Source organism: Aotus nancymaae, unplaced genomic scaffold (genome assembly GCF_030222135.1).
Source record: "Aotus nancymaae isolate 86718 unplaced genomic scaffold, 86718_ANA_hifiasm-v0.15.2.pri h1tg000008l, whole genome shotgun sequence".
Classification (NCBI taxonomy): domain Eukaryota; kingdom Metazoa; phylum Chordata; class Mammalia; order Primates; family Aotidae; genus Aotus; species Aotus nancymaae.
In genome coordinates, this window is record NW_026988419.1 from 29,891,618 (window position 1) to 29,911,304 (window position 19,687).

The following is a 19,687-nucleotide window of genomic DNA, read 5'->3' on the forward strand; positions in this document are numbered from 1 at the left end:
TTTGCAAAGCCATTTAGTTACTAAGTTATTCAGCTGATAATTGCTTTTTAATGTATGTTGATTTAAAGTAAAACTTAAGAAAAACACTCATATTGTTGTTGTAGTCCTCCAGGATTCTAGTTTTCAGGTTTATTTCATTATCCTTTTTTTTTTTTGAGATAGAGTTTTACTCTTGTCACCCAGGCTGGAGTTTAGTGGCTCACTGCAACCTCCGCCTCCCGGGTTCAAGTGATTCTCCTGCCTCAGCCTCCCAACTACCTGGGATTACAGGCACTCACCACCATGCACAGCTAATTTTTGTATTATCGTAGAGATGGGGTTTTACCATATTGGCCAGACTGGTCTCAAACTCCTGACCTCAGGTAATCTGCCTGCCTTGGCCTCCCAAAGTGCTGGGATTATAGGTGTGAGCCACTGTGCCCAACCCTCCATTTCATTATCAAAAAGTCAGTATGGTATGTTGGAAAGGGCCACCAGGTGTGGAATCAGAAAACTTGATTATGAGTTTTCCTTGTCACTCATTACCCATGGCACCTATAAGAGTTATTCAACGTCTCTAAACATCAATTTCTCAGAAGTAAAATGGAGTTCGTAGTACTATATCTGCCTTCCTGATAGGGTGGTTCAGAGAACCAAAAGTTATTCATGAACAGGTTTTTAAAAGATGAATTTTTTTAGCGTGTGACTGGATAAGGTTAAGGAATAGATTTGTGATAAGTTTAACAAAAGGTGAGTTTGGTGAAAGAGTATTCTTTATTGAGTTCTTTTCATCAAAGAGATGGTAATTCTGTCATAGGGTAGCAGCAACAAAGAAGAAAACTGGGGACAAAGTTAAGTCAACCTTTCCAATAAGCTTGTGTTTACAGTACTCTAATATGTCTATTTATGAATAATCAGTACTAAAGTAAAATCTTGGATTTTAACTATTACTTGACATTATTGATTTTTTTTCCCTAATTTAATTCTATGGATTAATTTCCATCAGTCAGTAACTCTTGGTACCCACCCATGTGCCTAGCTTTGTTTTTGGTACTGTGGAACACAAAAGGAGTGTGAATCCTGGTAGTTTGGAGATTAACTTGAGTTATTTCAAAGAAAGTTAGCAAATCTTATCAATCTGAAGAATAAACTTTCATTTATTAAAATGCAACTTATCTAAGTGGTATATATCCTACAGAGAACTTGAAAACTGACTTCTATTTTGTGATACCTGAGAATTATATTTAGCACCAACTACTTCGTATGTGTCATTTCATGTCTTTTAGATTTACCTGCTAGGATAGGAGCAATATTTTATTAGGGATGGTCTTTCTTGGCTATTCTGTTTTGTACATTGATGCTACTTCCAATCAGTTTACAGTATTTTGAGTTGGGTTAAGATGCATGAGGACAATTTATAAACTAATCATTAAGGATCTTCTAATACCGTATGTGTGTCTTTCTCTCTGTAAAATACACTTTTTATAAAAGTTCATACAGTATAGGGGCAAATTGAAGTAAAATATGAAAAGTTCCTCTCTCCCAGCAAGCACACTTCAAATAATATCTAGTGGTTTCCATGGATATCACTGTCAATACTGTAAAGATGCCAGTATTCAATGGTGTAATGTTTAATATAAGAGTTTAATGTAAGGTTTGGTGAGTAAACCAGGACTATAGCAGGAAAAGGAGTTAAAAAATCTTATCTGGCTAGCCTGTTCTTTTGCCTCACCTAGGAGTATAGAAATATGGTGTAACAAATCTGGAACTTGCTTCAATATGCTTTTTTCTAGGTCTAGTCTGTTCTGATTCAAATAAAGTAAACTGAAGCAAGCGTAATATGTCCCGAACTCATGTATCAAATTGTCTTTAAATTAAAATAGTTTTTAAAATATTTTAGTTTTTCATGCATGACATTAAGTAGTTCTGAGATATATTACAGAAAACTATCTCCTACCCACATACACATCATATTCTGCTCCCAAAGGTAAGCAGTTTTTACTTGTTCAGCTGATTCTTAGGGAATTTCCCTCTTTGTCATGAACTCCACATACATACTGCATTTCTTGTTTTTTTTAGTTGTGTGTACTACCTATTGACTTCTCACTCTACTCCAGAAGATGAGGGTATAGCTGTCTCTACACAGCTTCTTCTCGCTTCTCCCTTTCTGTTCTTCCATTCTCCAAATATGTGTGTGTGTGTGTGTGTGTAAATGTGTGTGTGTGTATATATACATACATATATATATATATATATATATATTTTTTTTTTTGAGATGGAATTTTGCTCTTGTTGCCCAGGCTGGAATGCAATGGCACGATCTCTGCTTACCACAACCTCCGCCTCCCAGGTTCAAGCGATTCTCCTGTCTCAGCCTCTCAAGTAGCTGAAATTACAGGCATGTGGCTACATGCCTGGCTAATTTTGTATTTTCAGTAGAGATGGGGTTTCTCCACGTTGGTCAGGCTGGTCTTGAACTTCCGACCTCAGGTGATATGCCCGCCTCAGCCTCCCAAAGTGTTGGGATTACAGGCATGTGCCACCACACCTGGCTCATTCTCCAAATATATTTTGATTGAGCTAATTTTCATTTTGTTTATGTTTAAATGACTATATACTTGTAATTTACTGGTAACCTCTATATACTCTTTTGACTACATTCCCTTTCTAGAATATCATTTTACTTTTACTGGAATGAATAGACTCTTAAAAATGCTTAATTTTCTATATGGTGATCATTATTTCAAATTCATACTTTCTCCCAGTTGATTAAATCTCTCTGGTTCAAACCAAATTAGTATTTCACTAATTGCATGTTCTTAAAATTCTTTTTTTAAAAATAGCCTTTGGGATTATCCTTAGAGCTTCTCTGGAGAAGATTCTTCCAGTCTTCTATGCTGGCTGCCAGTGTTTTAGCAGCCCATTTGGGATAGAAGGGTTGGAACATGAGAGTGGTCCTCAGTGTTTAGTCTGTGAACTTTCTTTTGTTTGTTTGTTTGTTTTTGAGATGGAGTCTCACTCTGTCGCCAGGCTGGAGTGCAGTGACAACATCTCAGCTCACTGCAACCTCCGACTGCCTAGTTCAAGCAATTCTCCTGCCTCAAACTCCCGAGTAGCTGGGATTACAGGCACACGCCACCATGCCCAGCTAATTTTTGTATTTTTAGTAGAGACAGGGTTTCACCATGTTGGCCAGGATGGTCTCGATCTTCTGACCTTGTGATCTGCCAACCTCAGGCTCACAAAGTGCTGGGAATAGAGGTATGAGTCACTGCGCCTGGCCCAGTCTGTAATCTTTGATCAAATCCTTCTGGGTCAGGGTTTCTCAGCTATCAGCACTATTGATATTTGGGCTAGTTTTCTGTTGTGAGTGGCTGTCCTATGCATTGTAGGATGTTTAGCATCCCTGGCCGGTACACACTAGATGTCAGTGGTACACATACCTTCTTCAGTTGTGACAACTAAAAACGTCCCCCGACATTGTTACATGTTCCTTGTAGGGCAAAATCCACCCCCAATTGAGAATCACCACTGCTGTAGGTAGAGAGGACAGTAGGTCTGAGTCCTTTTCTTCATGGAAAATGACCTTGGGTTGTCCTTCACCTGGCACTCATTTCCTGGAAACATACTGGATTAAGAATTTATATAGAATATCTCCAGGTAATACTGTTTATTGTGAAATTGACCCCTGATTGGTGAGTACATATGGACCAGGAAGACTGTCCATGAAGAAGTAAATTAGCCTATGAAAAGACAGAGACCTCCTCGACTTCCTGGTGTGCAGTGTAACTTTTTTTTTTTTTTTTTTGAGACAGAGTCTTGCTCTGTCACCCAGGCTGGAGTGCAGTGGCGCAATCTCAGCTCACTGCAACCTCTGCCTCCCAGGTTCAGATGATTCTCGTGTCTCAGCCTCCAAGTGGCTGGGATGACAGGCATGTGCCACCACACTCAACTAATTTTTGTATTTCTTTTTTTTGGTAGAGACAGGGTTTTGCCACATTGTCCAGGCTAGTCTCAAACTCCTGACCTCAAGTGATCCACCCACCACGGCCTCCCAAAGTTCTGGGATTACACTTTGGGAGCCACTGCACTTGGCTAGCAGTGTTAAAAGAGTGTGAACATGTCCAGGGCCCTTTAAGAGGCCCTGGAACTTATCCTCATTGACTATTACAAGGTACTGATGGTTCCCATGGAGCATAAAGTTTTCCTAACCCAGGATGATTTCTGCACTTACCACATGATCTCTTTCCCCTTAGAATGAGCTATCACTTATGTGCCCAAAAAGGGCCTGTGGTGAGCTGTATGGATTCCCTCTGAAGACGGCGTATCTCATACTAGCATGCCAGCATGCTGTCTTTCTTTCTACAGAACTGAGTGAATCTGGTGCCAAGCTGTGGTCTGTTAGGTCCTGTGAGTGGATATTAATCTGTACCTGAGAACACTGCTGGTGGGCAAGTGAGTAAAGGAGGGAATCTGGGAATTAGCTGCTTTCTTAAATGTGTTTTCAACCAGTCTTCCTACTCTTAGTCCCACTATCACTTCTACTCTACTCTTGCTTGTGGGGACTTCTGAGGTTACACAATATAAATTGAGCGCTCCTCTGCTTTTTTCCAGTGCTGGCCCAGCATTCAGCTTTTCTTGGATTTGCTAAATTGGTTACCACTCAGCCATATTCTTCTTCTCCCCATCTTTCCACCCCCATTTTAATCCCTGTAAAACAATGCTTCATAACTTGGGCTACTTTGTCCTCCTGGGGATATGCAGCATTTTTGGTTGTCCATCAAAGGAGTGTGCTACTACTGGCATCTAGTGGGTAGAGGCCAGCAGTGCTGCTAAACATCCTACAGTGCACAAGATAGCCCACACGAAGAATAGTTATCTGGCCCAAAATAGTGCAAGGTTGAGAAACCACATTTTAAATCGCATGGCATTTGTTACTCATGATTCAGCAAGGTGGCAGTTACAATATGTTGTATGAAGTCCTTCTGTTGAAAGTTTCTGATAAAGATCAAGAAAGTACCAGCATCAAAGTGTCTTAGATTCAAGGAAATATAGGTATCTTTGGCCAGTCTCTCTCTCTCCTGAACTCCAGGTGCATACATTCCATCTCTAATCAATATCTCTATTAGAATGCATAATTTTGTATTAGATTTCTCCAGAGAGAGAGAACCAATAGGAAATGAGAGGGGATTTATTATGGAGATTGGCTCATACTATTATGGAGGCTGAGAGAGTCATATGACAGGCTGTCTGCAAGCTGGAGACTCTAGGATGGTGATAGTGTGGCTCAGTCCTAGACTGAAGGCCTGGGAACCCAAGGAGGTGCTGCTGGTATAAGGCCTGCAGTACAAAGGCAGGAGAGCCTGGAGTTCTGATATCAAAGAGCAGAAGTAGAGTGTCCCATCTCTAGGAAAGAAAGGGAGGAAGTCACCTTCTCTCTGTCTTTTTTGTTCTATCTGGGGCTCCCAGCTGATTGGATGGTGCCTACTCACAATGAGGGCAGATCTTCCCCACTCAGTCCTGGTTCACATACCATCTCTAGAAACACTCTCACAGACATACCCAGATGCTTTACCAGTTCTCTAGGTATTCCTTAATCCATCAAGTTGATACCTAAAATTAACCATCACATATAGATTGCTCAAATTTAACTGGTCTAAATCTAAAGTCCTTTTTCTTCAAACTTATTTCTCCCACCATCTTCTCTATCTCAATTAATAGATATTCCATCCTCCTTCTTCATCAAGCAAACTCCTTGGAGTCTTTATCTACTTATTTTCTTTCCACCTCCCTTCCAATCTAGCAGCAACTTCTGTTGGCTTTATCTTCAGAATATGTCTAGAATATGATCACTTCTCACCATCTTCACTGCCACCAAGCCAACATCATCTTGATCTAGATTTTTGAATAGGCTTTCACCTGGTCTTTCTGCATTCACCTTCGCCTTAACAGTCTATCATCCACACTGCAGCCAGAGTGGTCCTTTTGCAAGGTAAGCCAGATCATCTCTTTTCAAACCTAAAGGCTTTGCATTTCAAAGTATAGCCAAAACCCCTATAGTGGCCTGTAAAGCCTTACCTGATCTGCTTTCCCATTACCACTGACCCTGTTTTTTTCCCACTGTCCCTTACCCTACTAGCCATACTGTCCCATACTTGTTCTCAGCCAGCAACCAGAGCCTGCCTCTTAGCCTTTGCATTTATTCCCCTGGCTGGATGCCCTTCCCCAGTTATCTGTATAACATTCTCCTAGTTACCTTCTGCAATTTGCTCAGATGTCACTTTCTTGTTGAGGCATTCTTTGATCATGCTATTTAAAAATGGAGCTCCTCTTACTATGCCCTGTTACTACCTTTTCTTTATTTTGTTTTTTTGAGACCTAGTCTCATTCTGTCACCCAGGCTGGAGTGCAGTGGTGCCATCTCGACGCCTCTGCTTCCTGGGTTCAAGGGATCCTCCTGCCCTTAGTTTCCTGAGTAGCTGGGACCTTAGGCGTATGCCATCATGTCCATCTAATATTTTAATTTTTTGTAGAGAAGGTGTCTCACTATATTGCCCAGGCACTATATTGAACTCCAGGGCTCAAGCAGTCCCCCGACTTTAGCCTCCCAAAGTGCTAGGATTACAGGCGTGAGCCATAGTGCCCAGACCTGTGATTACTTTTTATCTTTCGTTTCTGTTTTTTTTCTCTTTAGTACTTACCATCATTTAACATACTATATACTTTACTTTTTGATTGTCCTCTCCAACTTGAATATAAGCTTCATGAGGAGAGAGGTTTTTTGTTTCTTTTATTTCTGATGTATTCTTAACATTCAGAACAGTACTTGGCTCATAAGAAGCACTTGAATATTTGGCCGGGCATGGTGGCTCACTCTTGTAATTCCAGCACTTTGGGAGGCCACGGCGGGTGGATTGCTTGAGGTCAGGAGTTAAAGACCAGCCCGACCATGGTGAAACCCTGTCTCTACTAAAAGTACAAAAGTTAGCCAAGCGTGGTGGCGCATGCCTGTAATTCCAGCTACTCAGGAGGCTGAGATAGGAGAATTGCTTGAACCCAAGAGCCAAGATCGCACCACTGCACTCCAGCCTGGGTGACAGAGCGAGACTCTATCAAAAAAGAAGCATTCAAATATTTGAATGAACAAATATATGCATGTGTTCATTCCACCATTTTAAATCTAGAAGCCTACACTCTAAAATTATCAGCAGTTGTTTTCTTTCGGGATGGTGACTGTGAAGTAACATATGCAAAAACTCTTTAATAGTGAATTCTTTTTTCACATCTAGGTTCTCTAGCACCAGTAATTATACTTAACTGTTTAGAGAAACCCAGGATAGAATAGTAGCTTTTACTGAAATTTAGTGATACAAATATCAGTTAGAAATGCCAATTTGAAGTTAGTACTGTTTGATCTTGGCGTCATGGGTAGTCAAGTTGCCCATCTAAAAGTAATATTGTGGCTTATCTTTCTGCCTCCTTGCTCTCTTGAGAGTCAACGTGGACAGGCACAGTACAATTGTACTTCTAAAAGAGTTTATCTTTTATACTTGCCTTTCTTTGGCTTGGTTTTTGTTAAGATACTGTACTTCCAGCACTTCACATATGTTATCTCATTTAAGCCTCATACCATTTCATCAAAGCCAAGACTGAAGAAATTAAGTGGGTCAAATAACTGAGAAATCTGTGTTTGAATTCTAAAACTACAATGTTTGCTTCCTAATTTTCATAAAAATCTTAAAGTATAGCCAATTGTTAAAAATGCTTATTTCCCAAATGAATTATAGAATAATTTCAGTCAATATTATTATAAAATCCATCAGCAGTAATGACCATTTGCTAAGTTTTTAAAATTAGAATTCATTGTAGTTGAAATAAATAGTAATAAAGGCTATTTCTCAACCATTATGAAATATGTTGTAGCTGATTTACTCATCTTTGTGGTACTTTTATTCATGTTAACTGATAAAACATCTCAATAAGACAATAGTTTGTAAATTTAAATGGTAATTTCATGTTATTTTTATATAAAGTAGGATTTACTAATTAAAGGTTAATGTTAGAATTTACCTTTATTTTTCTGGTGGGATTATTAAATTTTAATTTTTTTTTGAATTTGGAATTTTATACATGAGTGTATTTTTAAAATGAAAATACTTTGTAAAGCTATTATTTTAGTTTAGCAGATTCAAAAGATTTTTTTCCATCATAATATACATAATGTAATCAACAAGTTTTTCTTAAGATTCAGCAAAACCTTTTGCCAAATTTAAAGGAATAGGTAAGGCCAGGTACGGTGACTCACTCCTATAATCCCAGCCCTTTGGTAGTTCGAGGCGGGTGGATCACCTGAGGTCATGAGTTCGAGACCAGCCTGGCCAACGTGGTGAAACCCCATCTCTACTAAAAATACAAAAATTAGCTTGGTGTGATGATGGACACCTGTAATGCCAGCTACTCAGGAGACTGAGGCAGGAGAATCACTTGAACCCCGGAGGCACAAGTTGCAATGAGCTGAGATAGTGCCACTGCACTCTAGCCTGGTTGACAGAGCAAGACTCCATTTCAAAATAAATAAATAAATAAATAGGTATCAGATGAAAAAAGAGACAGAAGATTTAGTGAAATCCAGGGGAAAAGCCTAATTCACATAAACATATTTCAGATACACTTGCTCAATAATCACTGGCACATAGGCCCTGACTCTTATTGTATGTGTTTCTTGGAAATTTGTGTGATTTTTTTTCTCTGCAGAAGTAAAAAGCATATTTGTTTAGGTCTGTTTTTATTTTGGGTTTCTGGAGGGCTGGTAAAGGACCTTTTTTTTTTTTTAATTTTTTTTCTTTTTTTTTTTAAAGATGGGGTTTCACCATCATGGCCAGGCTGGTCATGAACTCCTGACCTCAGGTGATCCACCCACCTCAGCCTCCCAAAGTGTTAGAATTACAGGCGTGAGCCACCACGCCTGGCTCAAGAACCATTTTTTAGACAAAAATAGAAATATATTCATCTGGCCAGGCACAGTGGCTCACGCCTATAATTCTAGCACTTCGGGAGGCCAAGGCAGGCAGATCTCTTGAGGTCAGGAGTTCAGGACCAGCCTGGCCAAAATGGTACAATCCTATCTCTATTAAAAATATAGAAAAAAATATTAGCTGTGTGTGGTGGTGGCAGACGCCTGAAATCCCAGCTACTCAGGAGGCTGAGGTGGGAGAATCACTTGAACCCAGGGCACGGAGGTTGCAGTGAGCTGAGGTCACACCACTGCACTCCATCCTTGGGTAACAGAGCAAGACTCCATCTAAAAAAAAAGAAAAAGAAATATATTCATCTATTTAAAATGAACAGAGGCTATAAAACAAAAAGAAATCATTTTAAAAACATTCAGAAATTTACTGCTATATAATATCCAGTAGAAGGAGAGCAGAATGAAGAGAAAAGGGGGGGAAATAGAAAAATTGAGTGCTTACTCTTGTTAGCCATTGTGCTTTATGGCTTAACACACATGGTGCAGAACCCAGCACCTTGTAGAGGGTACGATTATTCCTCTTGTACAATGGAAGGAACTGAGGCAGAGAGTGACTAAATAACTTGACCAAGGATTTGAACCCAAACATACTGGGTATAGAGCTCACACCACCATCTCATGCTGCTTCATCACAGAATTGAAGGAAAGTCAAGACGAGTAGACTGGCCAGTGTTCTCAGAGCCAGCAGACTTAGAGAGAGAACTACATGGGCACGAGAGAAAAAGGCAAAGAGATGTATGTAATAACATCCCCATCTTGTGGTGTTTTTGTGTATATTTTAAAAATATTTTAAGTAAAATTAAGTTAAACTCTAGCTCTAAACTAAAAAAGCTTAAATTAAGATGAGGGCTGATAGGTTCCCACTCTTAGTACTAATATTAATCACTGATATAATTTTTGTATATTATATATTTTATATATTTTATAGTTATATAAAAATATAATTATTTTATATATTATATATATAAAATATATATATTATATAAAATATAACATATGATAAATATAGATAATAAGTAAAAAATAAATGTATTTTATAATTATAATATTAATCACTGATAAATGCTGTGATTACCTTCATTTTACACATGAAGAAACATTAAATGATAGGCCCAGAATCACCTTGCCATTATAAATGGCCAAGCTGGGGCTTGAACCCAGGCACTCTAGCACCAGCGTCTGCATTCTTAACCATCATGCTATACTTACTTTCAGCATAATATTTGTGGAAAATGCATACACAAGTCAGTAAAGATGATGGAAATCTATTTTAATGAAACACCAGTGAGTAGTCATAAGCCTCCACTTCTTTTTCCTAGTTGTAATCTAAAGTGTTAGCTATCACAAGGAAGTGTTTTCTTTGTAACCACTACTTTGGTACAAGGCCATTTCTTTATAATGGTTTGGCTCCTGTGTTCAGATCAGTGCTTTTCATTTTTTATTTATTTTTTTGTGACAGGGTCATGCTGTTTTGCCTAGACTGGAGTGCAGTGGCACAATCTCAGCTCACTGTAACCTCTGTCTCTCAGGTTCAAGTGATTCTCATGTCTTAGCCCCTCTAGTAGCTGGGACTACAGGCACACACCACCACACCCGGCTTATTTCTGTATTTTTGTAGAGATGGGGTTTTGCCATGTTGACCACATTGATCTGAACTCCTGACCTCAAGTAATTTGCCTGCCTGGGCTTCCAAAAGTGCCAGGATTACAGGCATGAGCCACCGCACCTGGCCAGATCAATGCTTTTTAATATGTGCATTTCCACCCCCACCCCAAGGACTCTGGCTTGTAAATGGCACTTTGTTTTAACATGTTATAGATTCAGTTCAAGAAAATAGTGGTTCATAACTTACTTAGCAGAAATTTGTGGAGAGTTTTGTAAGATTGATAGAAAGTTTTTATCAAACACAAACAACACAACACTTTATAACACAAATGAAAGTTTTCAAAACTGAGAAAATGTACAGCAAAATTTATACAGAGAATTGACCTTTAAATTCATTTTTTCCCCCTTGGGAAACTCACTGGACATTTTTGTTGCATGTTTTGAGTACAGCGTTTAGATTTATGAAAGTAATGATAAAGAGTAGGTAAAGATTAGACTTGGAGCAGATATTTTTTGGTAAGAAAATTAATTACTTTACAGAAATGGACCTAAACAACGTTAAAAGCTGTATTATTCCACAATCCCTTTTTATTCATGTTAATGTAACATCATAAATTTTTAATCTTTGTTTATTTTCTGTTGGTTTTGTCACTTCAAATATATCCTTTTCTGGTAAGGGCATACTGAATAGTAACTATAGTAGTCCATCATACTGTTTTACATGATACCTAGGCAATCATCTCTTTTTGAATACTTCAGATTTAGCTTTTTTTTTTTTTTTTTTGAGACAGAGTCTTGCTCTGTCTCCCAGGCAGGAGTGCAGTGGCACCATCTGGGCTTACTGTGACCTCTGCCTCCTGGATTCAAACAGTTCTTCTGCCTCAGCCTCCTGAGTAGCTGGAACTACAGGTGCGAGCCATCACGCCTGGCTATTTTTTATATTTTTAGTAGAAATGAGGTTCACCATGTTGGCCGGGCTGGTTTCAAACTCCTGACCTCAAAGTGATCTACCCACTTCTGCCTCCCAAAGTGCTGAGATTACAGGTTTGAGCCACCGTGCCTGGCCCAGATTTAGATTTTTAAAAAGTTTAACCAGTAAGCATTTGGAAATATATGATGGACACTTCTGCAAGATTGAGTATAGAAAGAATAGATTTTTTAAAAAATAACTTAGTTTGAAATAATGTTATACTTATAAAACCTTTAAAGAATAATACAAAGAACTCATGAAATTCATTAGCCAGATTCAGTAATTTTAACATTTTACCACATTTACTTTATTGTTCTATGTCTCTATTTATTTTTCCTGAACCATTTGAGAGTTGGTTGCATTTATCATTCCCTTATATTTTTTAATACTTCAGCATCTGTTTCCTAAGAACAAGGATATTATTGGCAGTATAGATTTGATAGACCTCCTGTTGATGTAGTAATTGAAACAGAATATGTTTAATGAGAAAATATAGAGCGAAAATCAAAAACAGTCTTGGTTTGGCCAAGTATGTGGCATGAAGGACAAGCAGAAATAGTTATTCATACATTCTGTAAATATTTGAGTGCCTAGGCACTGTGGAGGGGTGGAGGGGATAAACTGGAATATAATACACAATGTTGGCCAGGTGGGGTGGCTCACGCCTGTAATCCCAGCACTTTGGGAGGTGGAGGTGAGTGGATCATTTGAGGTTAGGAGTTCAAGGCCAGCCTGGCCAACACAGTGAAACTCCATCCCCACTAAAAATACCAAACTAGCCAGTCATAGTGGTGGGTGCCTGTAATCCCAGCTACTCGGGAGGCTGAGGCAGAAAAATTGCTTGAACCCCGAAGGCAGAGGTTGCAGTGAGCTGAGATCGTGCTACTGCACTCCAGCCTGGGCGACAAAGTGAGACTCTGTCACAAAAAAAAAAAAAAAGTCCTTATGAAGTGATAATTTATTGTATGGAGGGGTGGATATAGAGACAACCAAACAAGTGATTTTGGTACAGTGTGGTAGGAACTATGATGGAAAAAATAGAAAACGTTTTTGGTTAAAAATTTCTTGATGACTTTGAGAATCAATTACAGAATACATTATAACTCAAAGGATGAAGACTTTAGGGGAGAAAGATTGCAAGAAATTAAGGGATAAATGAGTGTTTGGGAAGTGGAGGAGGCACCTTCTAGCATGAATTCAGGGAATTTGGCAGTGGAGAGGAGAAGCATAGTGTAGCAAGAGGACGGTACCCAGAAGAACTGAACATTTTTCTCTTCCCCTCACCCTCAATGAACTGATGTAATTTAGTATCAGAGACTAAAGATAACTCTCTTTAGGAGGGGGAATGAATGGGATCTAGAATACGCTTAGCTTTGGAAGGGGAAACAAAACACTTTTATTCATCTAGAATTCGAGGGAAGGATAAAAATATGCGTGTAATTACAAGGTACACTCCAATGATGAAGATCCTCATGATAAAAGAATGTAGTTTTTTCACATGGAGGGAAGTACAGTCATATGAAGAGAGGGAAGAGGGAAGCTAGAAGCTTGAAGAACATGGACACTTAGAACGGGTTTTGAGAGGATGACTTAGCAGAGTGGGGGGAAAAGATTAAGAGCACTGCCAAACAGTGGTTAAGACCCAGTTGAGGTTTGTTAGCATGAATTGGTATTGGACATAATGTTTCTGCACAATTCTTTCATAGAACTCTACCATCCAGAAGTGGAGTCAGGTTATCTCTAAATTATTAAGGGTTAGGATCATCTGGGTCTTACCTTTATAATTTTTGCATATAAGAGAATGAAAGTTAATTGCATGCAACTTTTCATTACTGTTTTGTTTCATTACTGTTTTGTTTCACTTCAGTGATCTTTTTCTCTTCCTGCATGGTAATGAGAACTGCCCTATTCACCTCCTTTACCTATCATTTTCTTCCTTACTGCATTTTCACAGCATGCTATTTCTCTGAGATGTTCCAGCAAGCAGGCCAAGCATCATAGTGGCTTCACAGAAGAACAGGCTGAACTGACACCTGTAAGTTCTATAAACATGCCATGGGGTGACTTAATGAAGAGGAATGCATTCATTAGACTCCAAATGATGAAACCTTTTCATTAAACTTCAATTTTTCAAATAAAAGTTAAACTTAATAAATTAGTGAAAAACAAGCAACTTTAAATATGGTACCATCAAATATTAATACTTCTGGTATGATTATATAGGTGGTAGCATAATTGATGTCAATAATTTTGTATTAGAACCTGAAACAACATGCCGCCTTCTGTAGCTTCAGGGCTTTTGTAAATTTCTTAAGATATTAACAAATTTAGTTGTTTTTTACAGCAGAGATACCAAGTGGAATGATTCTTCTGCACTGATGCTTAACTGGAAACCTAGTTCCTTTCTTTAAAAATGTATTATTTGGTCAGTGGTTGGCAAATCTGGATGCTTCAGAGGTGTACTGTCCCAGATGGTAGCCACTAGCCACATGCGCCTATTAAGTATTTAAAATGTGGTTAACCCAATTGTGGTGTGCTGTAAGGATAAATACACACTGGACTTCAAAGACTTACAATGAAACAGAAATGTAAAAAAATTTCATGGCCGGGTGTGTTGGCTCATGCCTGTAATCCCAGCACTTTGGGAAGCCGCGGCAGGAAGATCACTTGAGGCCAGGAGTTCAAGACCAGCCTGGCCAGCGTGGCAAAACCCTGTCTCTACTAGAAATACAAAAATTCTCCAGGTGTGGTGGCATACGCCTGTAATCTCAGTTACTCAGGAGGCGGAGGCAGGAGAATTACTTGAACCCAGGAGGCAGAGGCTGCAGTGAGCCAAGATCACACCATTGCATTCCAGCCTGAGTGACAGAGCAAGACTCTCAAAATATATATATTTGTATTAATTACCTGTTAAAATTTTGGTTATTTTTGGTTAACTAAAAGATATGAATATTTCAGTGTTTTCTTTTTATACTTTTAAAAATTAATGTGGCTAACAAAATTTTTAATTACCTTCGTGATGATTTCTACTGCCATTTTTACTGTCCAAGTGAAATTTGTAATTAATATAACCTACTTACATACCTACTTTTTATATGAATATAATGTCCCAACACCTAGTATGAAGGAGAAGTAACGAGAAAGTAATTTATAATAAAGTAATATATCTGTTTCAGTATGTAAATGCTTAGCTGCCACTATTAAAAGACATAATGAAGTAGTCAAACTTTACACCTACCTATAATCGAGAACTTTGGGTTTAAGAGAAGTGAAATTAGAGGTCTTTTTTTTTTTCTCAAGAAGTACAGGAAAAAGAACAAATATGAGTGGACTCCAGAATTAAAACATGTTATGATAAGTGATAGCATATGTGACCTACTTGTATATGCTATGAGAAAAAGGGAAATAATCTTAATTGAAGTAGAGATAATGTGCTAAGACAGTTACAGGCAAGCAGAGAAAATGGGAACATGTAAAATTCTTGCAAATGAGGTAAGATTATCATTGCAATGACAAAATCATTTCAGTGTTATAATGTGGGATGAGGTGGTAGTAATAAAATGACTTTATCTGATTTTTTACAATGTAGATTTTTTTTATCATGCTATATATTTTATTTTATTTTTTTGAGATGGAGTCTTGCTCTATTGCTCACGCTGTAATACAGTGGCATCATCTCGGCTCACTGCAATCTCCACCTCCCTGGTTCAAATGATTCTCCTGCCTCAGCTTCCCAAGCAGCTGGGACTACAGGTGTGTGCCACCATGCCTGACTAATTTTTGTATTTTTAGTAGAGATGGGGTTTCACCATTTGGCCAGGCTGGTCTCAAACTCCTGACCTCAGGTGATCCACCCGCCTTGGCCTCCCAAAGTGCTGGGATTAGAGGCATGTGCCACCACGCCCAGCTTTTCATACTATATATTTTAAATATGACAGCAGTAGTATGAAATATTTTAAAACAATTTTTACTAATAAAGCTCATTTCATGTTTTCACTAATTTAATATTATTTAGTTCTTAATTCTGTTAAAAGGAATTCCAAATCTCTCCTATCATACTGGCATATGACAGTGCACACTGCCAGATGTGGTACCAGCAACTCTTATTTCAAGCTAGTTTTCCATTGGTGAAATTATTTTCCAACATTATGAACAGCTCTTTGTAAACTCAGAACAAAAGAAAGTGCAGACTTCTTTCAATTTATTTTAGAGATCAGTAGCACTCCTGGAAAATTCATTCATTATTAAAATTATACAAAACACTTTTTATATGTAAAGTGAAATTAGGTTCTAAGATTAGATTGTTATAAACAAGATTTCCTATCTCTATGACTTTCTGTCTAAGGACATTTAAAAATCATGTGGAATGTTGGACTTTTATTGTTGTTACTGACATTGTACCATGCTTACAAGGCATCTAGCATTTTCGACTTCCCAATAAATACCAGTAACTCTCCCTCTCCTCTTCATTGTGGCAGCCCAAAATGTCCTCAATATTTTCTGAAATTCCTACTTGAGGGCAGAACTACCCTCTTTTGAGAACCATTCTTTGCCCTCTGTTTCTACTCTGCCATGCTCCCTCACACTGCTACTCCAGCAGCCTTAGTCATCATCCAGGACTGTAAGCTTTTTCAGAATTACTTTATTAAGCCCCTAATTTGAGGTTAGATACTCCTCTCCTTGCTCACCTACCTCTTACACTGTTTTGTAGTTGTAAGTTGGTCTGCATCTCCCTATTAGACTGTACATTCTGTGAGGCAAGGAATGCCCATCTTGGGCACCTTTGCATCTTTGCTGGCATAGTTCCAGGCTTAAAAGTTGGAACCTAAAAAATCGTTGAATAAATGAAGAAGAAAAGAAAGAAATAAAACAAATCATTAAAATGGATGAAAAATAAGCCCCTGACTTTGTGTCTATAGTTGGTGAATCAAAGAAAATATAAGAAGGCCCTGTTTATATGAAGCTATGTGCATTTTTGTTAACTGGCAACATAGCCAAAACTGAAGGCTGATTGGATGCCATGCCCAAACCATTATCTTTTTTTTAAACTAAACATTTAAAATATATTCCTAAACAGAATGGGCCGACTTAGCCACAGTAACTGCTGATCTCCATAACAGAACCACCCACAAAGACACAGACAACACTGACTTTTTTTGCCATTGATTAGGGTGAAAAATGTACAACTTGTTTCTGAACCAGAACTACAATTTCTGCAGTTTAAAATGTTTCACTGATAATATGGCCCTGGTAGAAATTATGTAGTTTTAAAACTAGATAATTTACTTTCCTTAGTCGTTCAGCTTTGTACCACTCTTCTCACCCTCTTGCATCCTTCCAGTAACCAGTTTCACCCCACCCGTGCCCCTTTTTTTGGAAGAGCAAGGAATTCTAGGATCAGTGTTATGGCTGGTACCAGTTGAAGGAAGATACTTTATTTTATTTTTTGAGACAAGGTCTCTCTCTGTTGCCCAGGCTGGAATGCAGTGGCATAATCCTAGCTCACTGTAGCCTTAAGCTCCTGGGCTCAAGTGGTCCTCCTGTCTCAGCCTCCTGAGTAGCTGGGATTACAGGTCAAACCACAATGCCCAGTGGAGTTTGCTGCTTCTGGTTTCTAGACGTTTGTTGTTTCTGCTACAAATACCTGTAATTTAAATAGAACCTGGAGACCTGGCCTTCCTCACTGCTAATAACTAAACAGTGAATAGCTACGTAACCATCCATGCAGGATGTAATTTATGAACATATTTAGCTATTGTTTGTGGTCTCATTTTTTGAATGTGGCATATTTTGGGACCACCAACCATAATGATTACCCTCTTTTTATTTTAAGCTATTTAAATAGTTTAACATTTCAAAATAGACAACTATTCTGTGTTGATACAATTAAATATCATTGCCTCATACTTACCAAATTATCAGTTTTTGGTGACTTGAAGTCTTGAGGTCATGAGATGGAGAACTGATTAAATCTTTGTGTTTTTTTTTTTAAGAGCTTAAATTTGAATTTAATGCTTGGAATTACATTTACCAAATCGTAGTTTGTTTTGATGGCCTAAGGCAGATTTTAGTTTTTAAAATTTGAAATATAATTATCTGAATATAGATACTCTACTCACTTGGAGATCTTTTTTCTAAAAAAGTAATTTTTATAAGATAAATAGCAGTAAGTTTTCAAGAAAGTAATTTCTTGAAATACGTTATATATGTTTTATATAGTAATTGTGTAACAATACATTTTCCTCATATTTGAATAGTAAAAAATGAATGGGAATAAGAGCAATGAAAGTTACAGTTGCTCTTTTATTTTTATTTTTAAGTGAAAGCAAGTTTATTAGAGAAGTAAAGAAACATGGCGGGGCATGGTGGCTCACACTTACAGTTTCAGTACTTTGGAAGGCCAAGGTGGCTGGATTATCTAAGGTCAGGAGTTCAAGACCAGCCTGGCCAACGTGGTGAAACCCTGTCTCTACTAAAAATACAAAATTAGCCGGGTGTGGTGGCCCGTGCCTGTGAACCCAGCTACTCAGGCAGCTGAGGCAAGAGAATTGCTTAAAGCCGGGAGGCAGAGGTTGCAGTAAGCTGTGATCATACCATTGCACTCCAGCCTGGTTGAGAGGGAGACTCTGTCTCAAGAAAAAAAAAAAAAAAGAACTAAAGAAACCAAAGAATGGCTACTCTTTTAAATTGTGCTTTTTGTTCTTTGTTTTTCCCAATTCCCTCCCTCCCTCCTCGGCTGAGCATTAACTTCAAACTAAATTGAATTTTCAGAAATTTCCACTTACCTAGTGTCTTTATGGAGCAGTCAGTCAGTCTTACCTTTAGGAGTACTACACAATAGTTAAATGAGGACCTAGGGATAGTTTTCTCTGTTCTTATTGTTTGACTTTGTTAGTGCTAATCTTGGTGAATATGTCTAATTATAAAAAAAAAATTGCAACTTAGGTTTCTTTTTTTTTAAATAAGGAATCGGGGAGAGGGGCAGGTATGCTTGTAAAGTTTACCTTGCATTAAAACACAGCTTTAAAAATGCAATCAATTAAATACCATATAGCAAAATTAACACAGTATAGATATGAGCAAAGATGATAATTGTCATCTGTAACAATGTTTTTAATCTTGAAGTAGTGTGTTTTATCATCTATGAACATATAGGTACTTTTTTTTTTCTTGAGACAAGAGTTTTGCTCTTGTCGCCCAGGCTAGAGTGCAGTGGCTCAATTTCTGCTCACTGCAACCTCTGCCTCCTGAGTTCAAGCAATTCTCCTGTCTCAGCCTCCCTAGTGGCTGGGATTATAGGTACCTGCCAGCCACCTGGCTAGTTTTTGTATTTTTAGTAGAGACAGGCTTTCACCACTTTGACCAGGCTGGTCTCAAACTCCTGACCTCAGGAGATCCACCCACCTTGGCCTCTCAAAGTGCTAGGGACCATGTACTTTCTTGTAGTGGGTGCCGCTCTAGTATTTGTTTGCATTAGTTTCTTTGCAAATAATTTGTCAAGAATAACTTGACCTATATTTAGATTTATAAAATGTAACAGAATATTTTCTATACATTTACTCAGCTGTATTGTACATTTTTTAAAAAATGGTGATAAGTAATTATGTAGCATTAAATACTAATTTGGAATTTTTTCATGAGAGGCCAGTCCAAATTACACATATATCAGAACAACTGCAATTTAAGGATAAATGAAATACAATTGTAATAACTTATCTTACAACATATTACTGAAAAGTTATTAAGGGGTGAATGATAACGAACTATGCCATTCACAGATTATTTCCAGGAAAACAATTATTTGAACTAATCAATTTAAGTGTGTGACACTTCTGAATATTTTGTTCATGTCATTTGTGATGCAAATTCTTTACTGTGCAATGCCCTCCTATTTATATTCTGATATGAGTGGGTTAATAAAATTGTACTGAAAACAGGTATATCCATCAGGCAAAATATTGATGAATATTTTTCCTCTTGGTGCAACTATGATTGAATTGATCAGAAATACTTGGAAAAGTTTTTCAAAATGATGTCTTATAATCAAAATAACTATTTAAAGCTATGTAGGTCTTGATAGACTTCAACAAGAGAAAGGAAGTTTA

The 19,687-nt window shown here is 37.9% G+C and overlaps 1 protein-coding gene across 1 annotated transcript in view; it reads left to right on the forward strand.

Moving 5' to 3' along the window:
• The window catches only part of RAPH1 (Ras association (RalGDS/AF-6) and pleckstrin homology domains 1), a 102,345-nt gene that overhangs the window by 40,298 nt on the left and 42,360 nt on the right, over nucleotides 1-19,687 (forward strand).